Raw genomic sequence first — 19,994 nt, forward strand, 5'->3', positions numbered from 1 at the left:
CCTTCTTATGGTCTGTTAATGCATACATGTGGCCAGTGACAAACCCACACTGGCATCTCAGGCTGTTGTCCCTAAAGGGTGATCTCCAGAAGGTCTTTTCAAAGATTCCACTGACCTTTAAGCTCAGAGAACTCTCTGCGGAGACTCAGACCTATGCATTTTCCTAGAGAAAAGCAAATTTTAATCCTTCTTATTTTGCTTAGGACTATCGGTCTTAGAAGGAAAAGTTAATCTCTGCCCTCAATACGGTCTGGTTAATTGATCTACAATGGGAAGGAAGGACTCTGTTTCCATTAAAATTGGAATGAAAAGCTGGCAGTCAAGTGCACGCAGAAACTACTGGACCTTGACTCATCTGAGAGATAAATAGCAGCCTGGTGCAGACCAAGCCAGGTGGGGTTGCCTAGACAGAGTGGGATCTTCTAGGTGCAGTACTAGGCAAAGAAGATTTGGGGTTTAGAAGCGAAGGCTATTGCCACAGGTTCACTGTGTCTTAAGATATCTCTGACGCGATGCTCTGGGCAAAAAGACTTCTGAATATTTAAACTGTTTCAATATTAACCACATTCTTATTTTCAGGGCCCAAAGCATAAAAGCTAAAACTTAATTTTGGTCACTGTCTGACTATTTAATAAGAGAACTTCAAAAGAGTGGACTCAGAACTGCTTTTATCTTGGCTAGCTGGTAAAATCTCTATACCAATGATCAAAATCTGAGACTAATATGGTGATAATGAACAATCTCCCCTCTTCTGCTGAACTGAAATCCGTGCTTCTGGATTTGGTTTGCTGAAAGCTTAATTTTCTTGGAACAAAATCATTCCTGGAAAATCTTTATATATTCCACTTAAATGTGCCTGAAAATGTTTTGCTTTGTGCAATGGGGTCTTTCATAAGAAGATAATCTGAGTCAAGGCTGTGGGAAGGACAACTTTAGTGATGAAGTGACCCTACACATCCAGTATTTAGAAAGAATGCACATCTTGCTCTCAAAAAGGATAGACCAAAGGAAGTAACTGTTAACAGGAGTGAAATTAAACACACACATATGAGCGCGCGGGCACACACACACACACACACACACACACACACACACACAGTTTCCAAATCCAGAGGAATCATAAGGAGCAATGTCGCCCCTGAGTGGTTTCCTCTCTTATGATAAAGAAAAATAAAGAAATATGGAGTGATAGGACATAGGTAAGGCCACTCAGGCTCTTCTCTTCTGGGACAGGACAACTGGATCACAGATGAAACTCCTTCATACCTTTCCTGACACTTAGCACCATCAATTTCCCATGGTTATCTAGCTTGCTGTGTCAGTAATTACACTGAAGTTAACTTTTAAGCATACACTTAATACAGATTCTCTTTATCTGAAAACTGGGGAAAAGTCACTAATTCTCTGAATAAACAATAAAGGAAATGCTTTTTGGAACTTACGTGTTTTTCCAAACAGAACTGTCTAATATATCTACCATACAACATCCTTTATTTCATACAGGATGTTCACAGCACAATCATAGTGAAAGCAGTTTTACGAATTTGCATGTCCTCTTGCGCAAGGGCCATGCTAATCTTCTCTGTATCGTTCCAATTTTCGTACGTAGGCTGCTGAAACAAGGACCATAATGAAAGTAATTTAAACAGAATCTATTTCAGGGCTTCATTTTATTTCCTTTGTTAGCCAAATGATTGTCTCTGGAAGCATCTACTGTGTCCTGATTGTCTAAATCTACTAGATCTTCATTTGTTAATGCTGTCCATGTGACTCAAGCAGATTTTCAACATCACTTCCAACAACTTCATGAATTCTAGCCTTATAAGCCCTAAATGTTTAATAACCTTGGTGATTCCTATCTTTGGTAGGAAAGATAATATTTAAAAGCAGGACTCTGGAACCAGATTGCCTGGGGTCCAATCTTGGATCTATCATTTCTAGGCAACATGCCCTTGGGAAAATTACTGAGCTCTCTGTGCCTCAGTTTCCTTATCTGTAAAAATGGAAAAACAGCGATAGCTCCATCTCATAGGGTTGTTGTGAGGGCTAAATGCAAAGCATTTACAGCAATGCTTCACACACGATCAACACGAGGCGGGTGTTGAGTCTCATCATCATCGCCATCATCATCAAAGGCTGAGCTGTAGAGAATCTTCAGCAGCAAGACTGCAGGTGTGCAGAAGGCATGGGAACTTTTGACACCAAAATGGTAAATGAGACATTAAAGTAAGTAAATGAGGAAAGTAAAGGTTCTCTATCAGGAAATTGTTATAATCTAGTCATTTGTATTTCTTTAAACTCTTAATCTTGAGTCCTCATGAACAGGATAATTAGTGATTTATGCTTGGCTCATTTAAGAGTTAGGCTTTTTTGGAAAAAGCTTAACTCACTGGAGACCCATCCTAACTGTAAGTAAATGGGCATCTATTGAACTAAATTTTATGCTATTTTTCTTCATGCCTCTTTGCAGTGCTTCTCCTGTTCCTTAATAGGAGACTGAACTAATATATACCACCCTATCTCCTCCCAATCCCACATCCTGGAGTCTTGGGCATAGTGTAAAGTGGCCTCTCTGACTAGGAAATTTCCTTGATGTGTCCTGTTTCATCTTTAAAAGCACGTACATTTTGCTTAATATTCTTTAACATGTACACATCACTCTAGTATAAAAATAATTTTTAAATTATCAATACAACTTGTTTACATTATTTTGCCCTCAACATCTTCAAGTAAAACTGTTACTCTCTGAAAGCATATCACATTTATCTGTTTATCCTATGGCTTTACTAACTTCTTTCATGTGTCTAATAAGTGAGGACAAATGATAAGAGTGAAGGCACAGATTGATGGAAAGCCAGCTACTGCCATCACAATCTAGTGCTGAATTATCTAAATGTCAGGAGAAAGTGAACCAATGACCTCACACTCCCAAATGAGTATGTAAAATAATGAAAAAGACCAACTCACCTCACAGAGCTGCCTCTTGCCAGTAACACCCACCACTTTGTGTTGCCTAATCTTCATCAGATCTAAATGTTAGGAACAGGGGCTAGGGTGACATGAGGTTTTACTGTTGTCTACAAGTAGACAAATCAGTATGAAGATTAAAGATGCCCATAAGGTATAGATAATGCATTTGTCCAAAAACCAAAATCACCACAATTATGCACAAATATCTGTATTTTAGAATGTGTCTAGGGGTGCCTGGGTGGCTCAGTCGGTTAAGCCTCCGACTTCGGCTCAGGTCAGATCTCACGTTCGTGGGTTCGAGCCCCCATCAGGCTCGGTGCTGACGGCTAGCTCAGAGCCTGGAGCCTGCTTCCAGTTCTGTGTCTCCTTCTCTCTCTGACCCTCCCCCTCTCATGCTCTGTCTCTCTGTATCAAAAATAAATAAAATATTTAAAAAAAAAAGAATGTGTCTACTATTAGAAATACGTATTAATGAACAGACATGTCAATCATGATTTGGGAACAACTCTCTTTCTTGACAAAAAATCCAGTGGTATATTTTAACATACTTTAATCTTTTAAAACCTGATTTTTATATTTTTACCATTTCTTTGTTGAGGAAGTAAAATGATATTTACCTGCATGCATACCAACAATACCTATTTATGTTTTTTGATGACAGTTTTACAATGTTAATGTGTATGTGAATATGGATATATTTTGAAATAAATATGTTTACAATTAAAATTTTGGTACTACATTTTGGGTAGTTTTGGTTTAACTATATTTTAAATTATCTGGGATCTTTCCTCTCCCTATTTATACCTTAGTTAATTGAGAGCTTAGAGATCCTGGAGTCAATAGTAGGGTTTTCAACAGGCAGCATCTTAGAAACTTTCAATTTGTTTTTGTAACTATGCAGAAGTGGAATGGCAGTCTTAAGCATTTGGGAAGCTTTGACTATTATACAACACAGTTCTGTGTATGCATAGGTGGACAGTATAAATATTAGTTTTGCTATTGCAGACATAAATGGAACGAAAATGCTTAGTTTGGATTTTTTATTTTTTTGCTCTTTAGTTTGGAATTCTTAAAAAAATATTTTTTTTAATGTTTATTTTTGAGAAAGAGAGGCAGCATAGGATTCAGGGAAGGGCAGAGAGAGAGAGGGAGACAGAATCTGAAACAGGCTCCAGGCTCTGAGCTGTCAGCACAGAGCCCAACGTGGGGCTTAAACTCATGAATCAGGAGACCATGACCTGAGCCGCTTAACCAGTGGAGCCACCCAGGTGCCCCTCTCTTGGAACTCTTGAAGAAGAAAATCTCCTAGGAAAGACACACACTACTATTCTTTACAAGTAGATGGAGAAATAACATTAAGTTATCTCTCTTCATAAAATGTTTTGTCTTTTTATGTTTATTGTTTAAATTTTATTTAGTTAACATATAGTGCAATATCGGTTTCAGGAATTGAACATACAACATCCAGTGCTCATAACAAGTGCCCTCCTTAATACCCATCACCCATCTAGCCCATCCCCCCCACCCTCCCTCCATCTACCCTCAGTTCGTTCTTATTTTTGATGTTTATTTTTGAGAGAGAGAGAGAGAGAGAGAGAATGGGCAAAGGGAAGAGAGGAAGACACAGAACTCAAAGCAGGCTTCAGGCTCTGAGCTATCAGCACAGAGCCCAATGTGGGGCTTGAACTCACAGACTGCAAGATCACTACTGGAGCCAAAGTTTGACCCTTAACTGACTGAGCCACCCAGAAGCCCTTGTTCTCTAGCTTTAAGAGTCTCTCATGATTTATCTCTCTCTTCACCACCACTCCGCAACATAGGTTCATCTGTTTTGTTTCTTAGATTCCACAAATGGGTGAAATCATATGGCATTTGTCTTTCTCTGACCGGCTTATTTAGTTTAGCATAATACACTCAAGCTCTATCCACATTGTTGCAAATGGCAAGATTTCATTCTTTTTGATGGTTGAATAACATTCCATGAGATTTTTTTTTTTTACCATATCTTCTTTATCTATTCATCAGTCAATGGACATTTGGGTTCTCTCCATAGCTTGGCTATTGTTGATAATGCTGCTATAAACATTAGGGTACATGAACCCCTTGGAATCTGTCCTTTTGTATCCTTTTGGTAAATATCTAGTAGTACTATTACTGGATCTTAGGGTAGTTCTATTTTCAGTTTTTTGAGAAACCTCCATACTATTCTCCAAAATGGCTGCACCAGTTTGTATTCCCACCAATACCTCAAAAGGGCTTCCCTTTCTCTATATCCTTGCCGACACCTGTTGTTTCTTATGTTGTTAATTTTAGCCATTCTGTCAGGTGTGAGGTGATAGTTTTGATTTGTAGTTCCCTGATGATGAGTGATGTTGAGCATCTTTTCATGTGTCTGTTAGCCATCTGGATGTCTTCTTTGGAAAAGTGTCTATTCATGTCGTCTGTCAATTTCTTAATTAGGTTATTTTCTTTTTAGGTGTGAGTTTGATAAGTTCTTTATAGATTTTACCTATATCTTATAAAGGGTTATATGAACCTTTATAAAAAGTTATCTTTTCATGAAATTTTAAAGAAAATGTTATTTTAATTTTTTTAATGTTCATTTATTTTTGAGAGAGAGAGAGAGAGAGTACAAGCAGGAGAGAGGCAGCAGGGGGGTGGGGAACACAGAATATGAAGCAGGCTCAAGGCTTCAAGCTGTGAGCACAAAGCCTACATGGGGCTCAACCTCACAAACTGTGAAATCATGACTTGAGCTGAAGTCAGATGCTTAACCAACTGAGCTGCCCAGGCACCCCGGAAAATGTTATTTTAATAAAAAATATGAATGCTGTGGTATATAAGTTAGCCCTCTCTCCATGTCTCCCTACTGTTAACATCAGAGTAGTAGTGAAATAATGAACGCATTGTTAATGAACTCAAGAAAATAGAAGCATTAGTATCTGACCCCACCGTTGTTTCTAGTACTCCTGTGCGGAGATGGCCTGCTGTTATTCAACCAGCTAATCGTGTCTTTTGTTCAAATCACCGTTTTTACTCATCAGGGCTAATCTACACAGCCATCTGGTATTTGATAGATAATTGCCTTTTCTAAGTCCCAGGAGCCTGAAAATCATCTTCAGGGGAAACTGAACTAAATATAGCTTTCCCGAAGTCAAGATGGAAGAAAACTGAATTATAACTTTCAGTTGGAATACAGATTCTGCCCCAAGTTACAATGAACCTGGAGTTTATATGGGAAATGGTTCTGATACTCGTTAGTGTGACTTAGTCTAGAATCTGCTTTCACCTCCCTCGGCATCCTTGTCTCCTACCAGTCCGACTGAGCCAGCATCTCCAGGGGTGAGGCTCACAAAGCTGTAGTTCTACAAGCTCTCTCTGGTGATTCTAAAATATATTCTAGACCCTGGGATTACACAGTCAGCAGCACACAGTTCCTTTCCTGCATAGGTAATATTTAAGAATTCTGTTTATATTATAATCACTATTTTTCTGAGGATAAAAGAAGTACATACTTACCACAGGAAACCTGAAAAATACAGAGAAGCCCAGAACCATACCATCCAATAATAACCATAGTTAATGTTATATATAAACCTGCAAACACTTCTTTTTCCAAACAGTAAGATTATATATATATACAAGAAAGTCAGAAGACTTTTTCTCACTTACCAACATATCATGAAGAATTTTCAATGGGACATTGTCTTTTTATTGATTTAAAAACTTTTTTTTACAGTTAATGATTTACTTTTAATGTTTATTTATTTATTTTGAGAGGGAGGGGCAGGGGTGAGAAAGAGAATCCCAAGCAGGTTCCACATGGTCAACAAACAGCTCAACCTGGGGGCTCCATCTCACAAACTGTGAGATCATGACATGAGCCAAAATCAAAAGTCATACACTTAACTGAGTCACCTAGGCATCCTATAGTTAATGATTTTAAAATGTTCGTCAGTTACTTTGAGTCATCCAATGTGTACTGCATTAAAGTCTGCCCAAGCCTAATCTACCATTCATATTTATTCTCTCAGGAGGATCCTGAGGACTGTCTCTTGGGCTCCATCTCCATGAAAGGGTGATCTAAAGACTGTTCTCAATTTATCCCTTCAAGATACTCTGCTGTGCTGCCTCTTTTTCTTTTAGGGGGACGGGGAGGGAGAGAGAATCTTAAGCAGGCTCCATGCTCAGTGCAGAGCCCAATGCAGGCTTCAATCCCACAACCCTGGGATCATAATCTGAGCTGAAATCAAGAGTTGGACACTTAGCCAACTGACCCACCCAGGCACCCCGTGCTCTGATGCTTTTGACCCTTTTAGGAGTGATATGAAAATATGCAATATAAACGGATGTTATTCTTTATAATAAGCCTGCAGTCTTCCCAGATATTCAGCAAAAATACAGAAACATGACTTTTAAAAGAAACAAGAGTTCTTTTAAACACCTTATCCCTCATATCAATGGTAGTGATGTTTTTTAGTTTTTGCAATACTAATATAAATGCATAAAAAATCTTTTCCCAGAAGATAATGTGCATTCCCCATTTACCATGCTTTGTACTTTCTTTCAATATGGTACCCTGGGTGGATACACTAAGCATCTCCCATGTAGACTTTAAAACACATATAGTCCCTGACTTAGGATCATTTAACCTAAGAGTCTTCCATTTTATAATGGTATGAAAGTGATAGGCATTTAACAGAAATCACTCTTCGAATTTTGGTCTCCCCCACACTAACACTATGAGGTACTCCACTCCTGTGATGCTGGACAGCGACCTGCAGCGTCGAGGCAGCCAGGCGATCACGTGGGAAAACAACCAACACACTTACATAGACTCTGTTTTCACTTGCAGTGAAGCAGTCAACAGATTACATGAGATATTCAACACTTTGTTATGAAACAGGCTTTATGCTAGATGATTCTGTCCAACCATAGGCTATGGAAGTGTTCTGAGCACATTTAAGGTAAGCTAAAATAAGCTATGATTGTTGGCAGGCTAGGTGTATTAAATGCATTTTCAACTATGGAATTTTTAACTAATGATGGGCTTATCAGGACCCAAACCCACTGTGGAGATCGGTGTATTTGTTATTAGTGTTATTTCCCATAGAAATAGTACTTGTATTGTGAACACTTCAAGTTAACAAAAGAAGACTCTCATAAGAACCCTGTAATATATCCAGAATTGTCACACTTAGCCGCAAAACCTTGTCATATTCACCGTTTTATCAGCAATGCCAAACACAGTGACTGATGCACAGCAGTCATTAACACCCGACCTATGAGGTTAAAGATTTTGACAACATATGTGGCCAGTAAATTGTCAGAGTAAGGATGCTCCCAAACCCAGGACTCACACTACAAATCTGGTGTTCTTTGTACTATATCACACTGCCTCTTGCTGGCCTCATAAGTTCCAACACAAAGCTCTTTCATTCCCACAGGCCACTGGGTCTTCACTATTAGGCTCAGGGACTCACCAGTTGTTCATGGTATCAGACTTTCTGTACATGGCTCATGAAACTGGCTGGGTTAAGGGCTGTGTTAAATCACTGGTGTATTCCAATACCTGAACTAACCTTTAAAGGAGCCAAGAAACTCTTCATGGTATTACATGAAGTCAGGGAGAAACCCTTGTCTTGCTGGCCTATGCTGTGACTTAACACTTGGGTCTTGTCTGCTGAGATGAATAAAATTATTCTTGCCACACAGTAGAAAAAGGCACTAAATATAGTTAATGCAAAGGCAGGCACATAAAGATGATTTTGGTGGCTGTTCTATCAATTGATGTGATTTAAGAGACCAATTCTAGAGCAGGAAAAGGGAAGGGAGCATTATAGAGAGATAGTTAATCAAATTAAGCATCTCTGATTCAAAGGCACAAGATGAAACATAGGTAAGGATAACTGGAAACAGGCAAAATCCTTGCTTAGAATAGTGTCAAAACTGAGTATAGGAACTTGACGCTGAAACACAGAGCTGTCAAAGAACAAGTCTCTGGTGTGGGACAGACTGGGGTCTTTGCCAGCAGCCTGAGCTTTAGAAACCGGGCAGCCAGCATTGATGGAACTCAGAGGGGAGTGAACGGTGAGAGTAGAGGAAGGTCTACTCGGTGTCAAAATTCTCCAGATTCCTTAGATCCACACCACTTAGCATTACCCTCCCACCCTTCAGGGAGGAAAAGGGCTGAAATATGCTTTCTCTCTCACAGTCTTCTAGGCTGCAGTTGTCATTCCTTTTAATCTCGTTTCTGGTACAGACAGGTTTGGGGGATCAGAGGAAGCAGCACCTTGAGCTCCTGTGACTGTCCCCAGGGCAGAGTTGAGGGTGGCCTGGCTAGGGCAAACAGCGTCTTCTTTCCCCATCCCTCCAATGTCGACCATGAGAATTTTCTGCTCTCCTTAACCTAACCTCTTTGATTCCTGGAATATATAAGGAATTTAGGAGCAATTTAGGCACCTTTGGTATTAGCTTGGTTGATAAACACTGTGCCATCCCAGGGAATCATGTGGGTTCTCACAACTCCCCTGGCTGTTACCTACCACATGGCCTTTTCCCAACTAGATGGAGAAGGTAGATAATTGCCACTTAATATAACAATTTACTCTAAGAGGAAGGGAGGGAGGAAAAGTAGAGCAAGGCAAGAAGCCAGTAGCTTATCTAGAAATAGGGTTCCCCTGACCTCAGCCTTCTGAATCTCTTTCCCTCATGAATATTTATGTGCCTTGGCACTCTCTGGGGGATGGCAGCTGAGAGGCTCAGGACTGGCAGGTAGAAAGAGGAGAACTAACAGGCAAGCGCTGGAAAGCAGGCAATAGCTATTACATCCAAGTTCCTTGGATGCAGGGTGGACTTCTGACCAAAATCTAGGTGAGTGGGAGAAAAAATCAGCCCCAGCTGTTACTATAAGGCCCACATTACCTTTTAGAAACCACATTCCCAGCCAACTGTTTCATATGCTTCCAGAAATAAACAGACAGAATGCAGCTGGGAGCTCTGCGCTGTGCTACTCTGCAAATCATTTCCCTGCATACAAATGATAGCTATTACACAGCCAGGGTCCCCCCGGGAAATAATTTCTACTCCCAACTTCTCTTGTAACCTTACGAGTCCACTGAGGTCGGCTGGTTGGAGCACTGTTCTCAAGAAGCCAAGGGCTCAGGAAAGCTTTGGCAGACCTGCTTCCTTCAGACTACATCATGTGATCAAGGTCTGTCTTACAAATATGTGTTGGACCTAAAGGAGCCTAACTGAAAGCAATGATGGCTCTAAACGCCAGAACCCACTACCAGAGAAACAAGTTAGGAACAAAATATGACCTGATATCCACTTTAGGAATCAGAGTCATTGTCAAGACTGTATAGTAAGATCATTCTTCATCTTGATCTGCTTATATTAAACTTTCTGGTATCAAGTTCATTTCTCCACTTGTAAGAGCTCCCCTTCCCTTTTAGGTTCGGTTTCAAATCCACAATAGTTAAAAACAAAAAAAAATAACATTAACAACATCATCTAATCAGAGTCCATGAGGATCTAAATGAGGAGAACTTTGTGATAATAGACATCTCCTCCTATCCTTGATCCAAAGCTTTGTAGAGCAAGATGCTAAAAATGAAAAGACTTACATTTTTATTTTTTCAAATTTTATTTAAATTCTGGTTAATATACAGTATTGTTTCAGGAGAATTCAGTGATTCGTCACCTATATACACACCCAGTGCTCATAACAAGTGCCCTCCTTAATATCCATCGCCCACCTAGCCTGTCCCCCACCCTCTCTCTCTCCATCTACCCTCAGTTTGTTCTCTATCTTTAAGAGTCTCTCTTGGTTTGTTTCCCTCTCTCTTCCCCCCTCCATATGTTCACCTGCTTTGTTTCTTAAATTCCACATATGAGTGAAAGGAGATGGCATCTGTCTTTCTCTGATTGGCTTATTTAGCTTAGCATAATAACTCTAGATCCATCCACATTGTTGCAAATGGCAAGATTTCATTCTTTTTCATGGCTGAGTAACATTCCATGGGATAAATATATCACATTTTCTTTATCCATTCATCAGTAGATGGACATTTGGATTCTCTCCATAACTTGGCTATTGTTGATAATGCTGCTATAAATATTAGGGTGCATGAACCCCTCTGAATCTGTATTTTTGTATCCTTTTGTTAAATACCTTGTAGTTCAATTGCTGGATCATAGGGTAGTTCTATTTTTAACTCAATACTGTTCTCCAGAGTGCATTCTGGAGAAAAAAATTGCACCTGTTTGCACTCCCACCAATGGTGCAAAAGCATTCCCTTTTTCCACATCCTTGCCAACACCTGTTATTTCTTATGTTAATTTTAGCCATACTTACAGGTGTAAGGTGGTCTCTCATTGTGATACTAATTTGTATTTCCTTGATGATGAGTGATGTTGAGCGTCTTTTCATGTGTCTGTTAGCCATGTGGATGTCTTCATGAGAAGAAATAGAAAAGTGTCTATTCATGAGATTTACCTTTTGTATATTTAGTTCCTAATAAAAAGTTTGTGGGATTCAGTGCTCCGTAAATAGGAGCTATTTCATATAGTCTTTCTTAATTGCCATTCAGTTTAGAATTCATTAAAATCTTTATTCAGTTTCCCCTTTTTTGCTGTATGTGCAGCAGTTACAAAATTGTTAACCTATGAATATGCCCAGTCTCGCCTCCACCACCTACACTCCAGGGTTCCATGAGTGCCTGTTTGACTCCTGGCTTTTTGTTACGCTCATTCAGAAAATGCGTCCAGGACCTAGAAGCTCTCAGCAACATTACACATGGTTGAAGAGAGCTCTTTTGTTGGGAGTTAGCAGGGAAACAGGAAGATATTATTGGTGGAGTAGCTGCCATGAGTGTTGGGTATTGTGAGGGATAAAGATTAGGTAAGACGGGATTTTCCCAAGTGTTGTAATAGGTGAAAAACATGCCCTCCCACCTTTGACATTTGCTTGAGGAAATAAAGATTTTAGTTGACTTTAGTCCTATTTTTCTGAACAGCTATTTCTCTGAAAATGTCACTGCATAGAATCAGGATCAAATGGACCCCTGTTATATTAAGGTTTCAGCTTTTTATTTTTCTCTGATACAATAATAGCTAACATTTAGTGAGCACTTGCCAAGTGTCATTCACTTATTCAATACATATTAGCTGAACACCTACTGTGTTCTAGGTACCACTGTATGCACTGAGGAAACAATAAAAAAAAAATAGGCCATGAAAGGTCTTGGACTTCAAGAAGTTTATTTTCTAATGGAAGTAAACAGACAATGAATACACAAGACCTCAAGAGTGATAGGTAGCTACATGAGAGCAATTAAAGAATGTCTCTTTGAGGATCGATCTTCAGCTGGAATCTGGTAGTGTGAAGAAGCTATCATGTGAGGATCAGTGGACGAGTATTCTAGAAAGCAGAGATAGCTTGTATACAAGTGCCAATGTAAGCAGGTACTGGGGAAGGTTTTTTAAAAACAAAATCCATGCAGTTGAATGGAAAGGGCAAGACTGTATAAAATGACACTCAAGACGGAGGCAGAAGCCAGATTATGCAGGACTATGCAGGGTTGGGTGAAGGGCTTGGGTTTTACGGAATGTGCCAAAATTCAGAAGTCACTGAAGGATTTTAAGCAAGGAAGTGGTAAGACAGATTTTTCATTTTTAGAAGATTGTATTGGCTTTTATATAGAAAATAGCTTTCAGGAGGGCAGGGTGAAGGCATAAGGTCAGTTAGGAGGCCATTACAAGGGCTCAAGTGAAGCATGTATCCTTAATGTCAGATGCCAATCCTTTGCATGCACAGAGTTCATTAAATCCTCAAACAGACTTCCACAAAGTAGGACTTAGCATGACTGACCCAGATACTTAAGAAGTAGGCAGGATGGCTGGGCTGAGTAACTTGCAAAGAGCACGCCAACAAGTCCTCAAAGTTAACAGAGTCAAGTTTGAAGGCATGGCCAGGTTAGCAGTGACAGCAAGACACGGTCAACTGATTAGATCCAACCTGGGAGAAGCTCCATCAGTTTTTCTATAATGGAAAGCATTTAAAGGTGGCAGCCCAAAGCAACCAGCCCAGCCATGCTCTAATTAAAGGGACCTGGCTCCAGATTCCAGGGCTAAAATATTTTTAACCTGTGCCTAGAACAACAATGTTCAAACACTTTGGACTTTGAGGAACTCCGGATGGAAAGTAGGCCTTCTTTGGGTCTTGATGGCAGAATGGAGAATACAGTGGAAACCCTTTTCCCAACTACCTCCCTGAAACTTCTCTTCCCATGACAAAGACCTAAAATCTACAGTTAAAGCCACTGTGCACCTTTAAGATACCTTCACCCTTTCACTGCTTTAGTTTTCACAAAAACCTCAGCTTCCCGCTGAGGCTGCTATTTAAATGTTAAATGAGTGACACCAACTAAAAGTGAACAGAAGTTAATCCAAGCCCGGTATGTTAATTGCTGTTAAGGAAAGTTATCATGTTCCCCAAGTCACAAAGTTGGGAGTAACTATTAGTTTGTGTCTTTTCTTTCTCTTCATCCCTCCTTTCCTGCACCATCCCCCTCCCTGTGTCTCTCTCCACTACCCTCTTTCCTTTCATTCCTTCTCCCTTTTCCTTAAACCAACAGTAAATAAGTCAAGAATGCTAGAAAAAGCTTTCCTTCAATGTAGGATTCCGGATATTGTACCCGTTTAAATGGATGTGGAGAAATGAAGGTATTAAGTTGTGAAAATTCTGAGGCCTACTCTGAAATTTGCTTTTGCTCACCATTAATGTAAACTCTAAATTTAAAAAATTCTCACAAATAATCTGTCAACCTTCAAGTGCTCCAACTACTATTTATTCCTTCCTTCAATAAATAGAAGATGGAAATAAAGTGGAAGAGAACACGGACTGGCAAGCCAAATATCAGGGTTGTATTCTTACAATTACTTGTGAGAACTTGAGTAAACTCTTGAGTACTCTAGATCTTGGGTATTGGTTTATGTGACAAGGAAGCCAGATCAGAATGCTCCCTAAATTCAATTTAGTGCCAGGAATTTCATGCATTTAGATAATGCATGAAAAGACACTAGGGTAAACCATTAAGGAAAATGCTTTCTTGTTTGCTAAAATTGCAGAAACAACCTAGATAAAAATGGAGTATTGTTTTAGATCCAAACCCAACTCTTGGTGTGAGATGGTTTATGAACTAGAACCACACAGATGTTCTCATAATCTCACGTCCAGACCTAACAAAGCAAAAAGTGTTGTTTCCTCATATGATTCCACTGAATGGTGTCAGCTCCTTGTCTTCCATCAGATCCATTTTCCAGGACACTTTCCTCCTGCATCATGGAGTTCTTGAACTCCTGACTCCACCAGCAAACACTGTGATTTCCCTGCATGTTACACTCTCATTAGGTTGAGGACTTTAACCTGAAGCTGTGACTCACCTAAGGTGAAGTGGGCCATAAGGCATGGCCACCAACTCCAGATGCCTTCTACCTCACCCTGGCCATAAAGCAGCCCGCCATCCTCATAACATATACTAGGAGATCAGTGCAAAGCCTACCACAGATCACTGAAGTTCTTGACAGTTATCAACAGAGAAGGTGACTGTTAATCAGGAACTTTCTGTTTGATATCTTGGCTCTCCCATTTTTCTCAATATGTATTGAGAAATATGTATCACTTGTAGTGATATCAGGTATAAAACTATGATTTCTGTCTTTGTTGGATAATACCTCATATAGATTGAAGAATAATTCAGAAAAAAGTGAAAAGTGGAAGCAGAATGAAAGCATTGAGAATAGCAATGAAAGGAAAGAGGCCCTAGAGCCACAATGCCTGAGTATGAATCCCAGCTCTACCTCTGTTCGCTTGGGTAAGTCATTTAACTTCCTGCGACTGTGCTTCCTCATGGAGATAACCACAGTACCTGTTCATAGGGTTCTTGTGAGAATTAAGTTAACAAGAACATGTGGAACAGGGCTTGGCCCCCAGTTAGAGCCACGTGAGTGTTAATGATGACCATCACTATCATCACTATCATCATCATCATCATCATCATCATGGGTTTTTCAAAACTGAATACAAACTTTTGGTTTTACTCTTGGAAAGAATTATACCAGTAATATGTCAAGTAAGGTACAAGAACTCTCAATGATTAGGTAGTTGAAGGGGTGGTTCCTCTTGAACAGATGGAAGAAATAGTCAGAGCAAGGATAAATGCAGCCAAGGAGAACTGAGAGAATTGCACAGGTGTATAAATGCTTTTAAATATCTAAATTCCAGGAAAATGGGCTGTGGGAATTTACCTCACTTAAGAAAACTAGAATAACAACTAGTATACAGGTGGAAAATCACAAAGAATGTCATAGTGATGAGTTCCTATTCATCATTGTCAACTGGTAAGATAAGTGACATACGGAACACCTTACTACTGGATTAAATAGGAGAAAATCATAGAAGACAATCTATCAAAAATAGCAGGATGTCATAAGTGAGTATCTGGGGAGAAAATGAATGCAATCTGGGGAGAATGTATATGCATTCCAGGCGATTCATCACATGCTCCAACAGATACAGCATGACTGTCAACACTCTATATATGGGAAAGGCTGGTGGTGTTTACAGTCTGGTAAACATATTTATAGGCTGAGCTCTATTCTGCCGTGTTAGCCAACTATTCACAAGCTCTAATTGGTAGCTGGTTGACATCAGCCAGCTGTGGAAAAGGTCAACAGGAGATAGTATCCACAGACACTAGCCATCTGACATCATCTCTCAAAGCTGTCTATTTACTGAATTAATCCCTCTGCCCCTTATTCTTGAAATACTCAGTTCTTCAAGTACTGCAGGAAGAGGGAGAATGCACTCTCATTTCTTTCCACACACACTGCACACACCTGGACCTAGCAAGGGGTGACTTGCCAAAGTATCCAGTTTGCTTTGCATGGTTGAATTATGAATGAATGTCACTTGTGTGATGTTAAAAAAAAGAACTAAAATTTGTTTCCTTAGGCCAACTTACTCCACATCTAAACAATCTCTAAGATATATGAGGTATGACAGAGATAAGTGCGGAGGGAAGAACTGACTGCGTGTGTGTATGTGTGTGTGTGTTTTAATCTTTAAAGGGAATTGACAAGACTCACAGGATTGTTAAGAGGATTAAAGGACAAAACCTATTTGCAAATGACTACTCCAGTACCTGGCATATGGCACACAGGATTTGCTCCCAAAAGATGGGTTTAGGGGTCCCTGGGTGGCTCAGGCTCGAGTGAGCATCCAAATTCAGCTCAGGTCATGATCTCAGGGCTCATGAATTCGAGCCCCATGTTGGGCTCTGTGCTGAGAGCTAGGACCTTGGAGCCTGCTTAAGATTCTGCGTCTCTGTCTCTCTCTGCCCCTCCCCTGCTCTTTCTCTCTCTCAAAAGTAAATAAACATTTAAAACAAAAAAGATAGGTTTAGTTCTTCAACCTAAGGAGACTAAATGCTCAAAAGGTACATATCACTGACTCCGGTGCTAGCACCAACTGCCTTCTGACAGACTCATAGGGCCCAGAAATGGGTCAATTATTCATCCAAGAGCAAAGAAAGGACCTCACTGACCTGGCTCACACATGCTTAGAGAAAGGTATATTCAACGAGGGTACACGGGCATCATTCTAATTGATGGCTCAAACCCTCAGTTAGTGACTACCAAAATGGATATAATGGACACTTATTTCAATGCAGGAAAAAAGTACAATCTAAAGTAGTTTTATCTAAGGCATCATCCAGAAGGCTTTGTTGTTCTCATTTGGAAGCGTACTCTTATTCAAAATGCCACTCCTTGCTTGATTCTCAGTCTAGGCTCATGATCACCTGGTCTAAAATGGGTCTGATATTCTCTAAGTGAGAAAAGTATGTCAAATAAGTACTTGAAACTAAGAGTTTACTTTGCCCAAAATAAGATCTTTGGTCAACTTCAGACTACTTTTTAAAGAAATAAATATATATAGAAAAGGTAATTCATCCTCTGTTATTTTTCAACCACTCTTTCAAATACTGTTATAATCAGAAATTTTTTCCTTTCAATTAAGCTAATATTGCAAAATAGAAATAAATAGAAAAGTCTAATTCTATTCTTGGTCTGTAGATACCTTAAATACCTCACAAGATGTGGGGTGGGGCGGGAAACAAAGACTGGTTTTAGTTTGAGACCAACATCTTTTTTGGAAAAGTAGGATTAGCAAAGATATAAACAAGCCCCATATGTAGTAGACTGTACCACTGTATATACAAGTACTCAAGTAATAGTAAAGAAGAATGATAGACATTTTAGAGTATGCTAGGGGATGATGCTACAGAAACAAACGACCCCAAATCTTCCTTCACCATGACAGAAATGTACTTCTTGCTCATACTCTGTGTTCAACATTGGTTGGCTAAGGATTTGCTCATTGTGGCCACTCAAGAGATCACAGGTTGATTAAGGCCCAAGAATGCTCCCACAATCACATTGGCATATCAACAAAAGGAACAGTAGTAAGTAACACATATGCCATTAAAGTGGAAGGGACAAATGGTCACTTGGGTTCAAATTTCTTCAGAGTAAATTGCAAGACTGTATCTAACTGAAGGGGGAAAGGCAGTACAATTCTAATTATGGTTAGAAGGCACCAAGCTAGACATTTCTTATGAAGATCATTAACTGCTATCTCAAATGAAAATATCATCTAACAACTTTGCAAAATTCTTTCACATTCATCCTCTAATTTGATTTCTATTCTAATAGTTTGGGGTCTATCAGCATCCTATTTTACAAATGAAATAACCAAAGCTCTGAGAGATGAAGTGACATGCTTAAATCACATAAACAGCAAGTCAAACAGTTTTTGGAACTACAAATCCTAATCCTTTAGTTAGAAAGCTATTTGAGGTATAAATAATCCTTGTACCCATTCCGATTGGCTATTAATTAACTACATCTCATCATTACTCAAATCTTCATGTATATTGTGCTTGTTCTCCCTATTGTTATTGACAACATACAGTCATACAGTTCTCTGCATTCTCCATAACCTCTTAGCCACTTGAGAATCATAAAGGGCCATATGTTTCTTAGTGTCTTGGCTGACTTGTAAAACATCTACAGAATCACTATTTTCTGAACATCCAGGCTGTGCTTTGAGGGGCCGAGGAGAAACATGCCAACTAGATAAACTACCCAACTACTTTATTGTGAGAGAGAGATTAACACTGCTCCATTTGAAGCTGTTCTGTAGAAGCCACCAGCCTTCACAGGGACAATGTTTCACAGGTGTGACACTGACATGCATGTGCTTCCCTTTTTCTTCACATCAAATCACACCACACACTACTGAGAATGCATCTTACTTCTAACAGCCTCCACAGAGTTATATAGACTCCTATTTGCCTTCAACACTCAAAGTTCCTCTTTGTGAATTACTAAAAGTCATTTTTTCATCAAAACATCATTTCTGTGGATCCCCACAGGCATAATTCCTTTTGAAAGCTATGGAATGAATTCAGTACTCCTGCAAACATGGCAAGATTGGAAGATTCAAAACCACAGTGGTTGACTGGCACTCAAGTCTTAATAAAAAGCAAAGGTGATTATGGTAAAAAAAAAAAAAAAAAAAAAAAGTTTTCCAATAGCTTGCCTAAGTTGCCTTAATATAACCAGGGATTGAACTTCATCAGGACATGCTACTTAACTTTCCTCCATTTTCTCACTGATAAAAGTAAAAGATTAATGGTACTTACCTTCACGGGGTTGTTATAGGAATTTTAAACCAAGGTAATGCAAAAAACATTTACAACATGCTTAATACATGGTAGATACCCATTAAATGCAATCTTTTTTAATGTTTGTTTATTTTTGAGCAAGAAAGACAAGAGTGTGAGGGAGGGAGGGGCAGAGAGAGAGAGGGAGACAGAGAATCTGAAGGAGGCTCCAGGCCTCCTTTAAGCAGGGGGCTTAAACTCACAAATAGTGAGATCATTACTTGGACTGAAGCTGGAGGCTTAACCCAGGCACCCCGACATTCACTAAATTTTAGTTATTACTTTCCTTGAATTTTGCCAAAAGCTTCCACTTGAGCCATGTGAGCTCAGTCAGATATTAACATATAATGAAATTTAGGGCTGCAAGGGACTTTGGAATCAACCTGCTTCAGAAAAATTCAAGAGATTTTCTTGAGATCAACTGTTTTTTTTTTTTAACGATTTATTTATTTTTGAGACAGAGCAAGACAGAACATAAGCAGGGGAGGAAGAGAAAGAGAGAGAGAGAGAGAGATACAGAATCTGAAGCAGCCTCCAGACTCTGAGCTGTTTGTTAGCACAGAGCCTCATGCAGGACTGGAACTGACGAACCATGAGACCATGACCTGAGCTAAAGTTGGACGCTCAACTGACTGAGTCACTCAGGCACTGAGACCAACTGTTGTTTATGATGGAGCCGAGACAGAATTGGGTCTTCCGACTGTAATTTTATGTATAGTAGGAACACCTAGTTAAGAAGCGTGTTTGACACAATAAAGAAGCAGTCTACCTGATTCTACACAAATCAAAGTTGACTTACTTTGGTTTTCATTTATTCTGAAAATCCATCTTTTTAAGTAGACAGACCACAACCATCATCATTCTTAAATTCTGTCCTGAGAACAAATGGAAACAAGCCCAAATATTAAATCAAAGCTCTCTACAGCTTGGGTTGAACTCCAGTCTGAAAATAGTTCTATTTTGCTCACCAGCCTAATGATATTGTCAGTTGTTTTTTTGTTTTGTTTTATTTATTTATTTTTTTTGTTAACATTTATTTTTGACAGACAGAGACAGAGCATGAGCATGGGAGGGGCAGGGAGGGGGGAGACACAGAATCAGAAGCAGGCTCCAGGCTCTGAGCTGTGAGCACAGAGCCCCACGCAGGGCTCAGACCCACTAGTGGTAAGATCAAGACCTGAGCCAAAGTTGGAAGCTTAACTGACTGAGCCACCCAGGTGCCCCGTCAGTTGT

General features: G+C 39.5%; 1 protein-coding gene and 1 non-coding gene across 6 annotated transcripts in view; both read right to left on the bottom strand.

Annotated features, from left to right (window-relative positions):
- Positions 1–19,994, bottom strand: part of TMEM108 (transmembrane protein 108) — a 338,666-nt gene that overhangs the window by 194,578 nt on the left and 124,094 nt on the right. The window lies entirely within an intron of this gene.
- Positions 1,521–1,622, bottom strand: LOC115293044. Its single transcript, XR_003909311.1, has one exon. It is a non-coding gene; the product is annotated as a U6 spliceosomal RNA (small nuclear RNA).

Source organism: Suricata suricatta, chromosome 5 (genome assembly GCF_006229205.1).
Source record: "Suricata suricatta isolate VVHF042 chromosome 5, meerkat_22Aug2017_6uvM2_HiC, whole genome shotgun sequence".
Lineage (NCBI taxonomy): Eukaryota > Metazoa > Chordata > Mammalia > Carnivora > Herpestidae > Suricata > Suricata suricatta.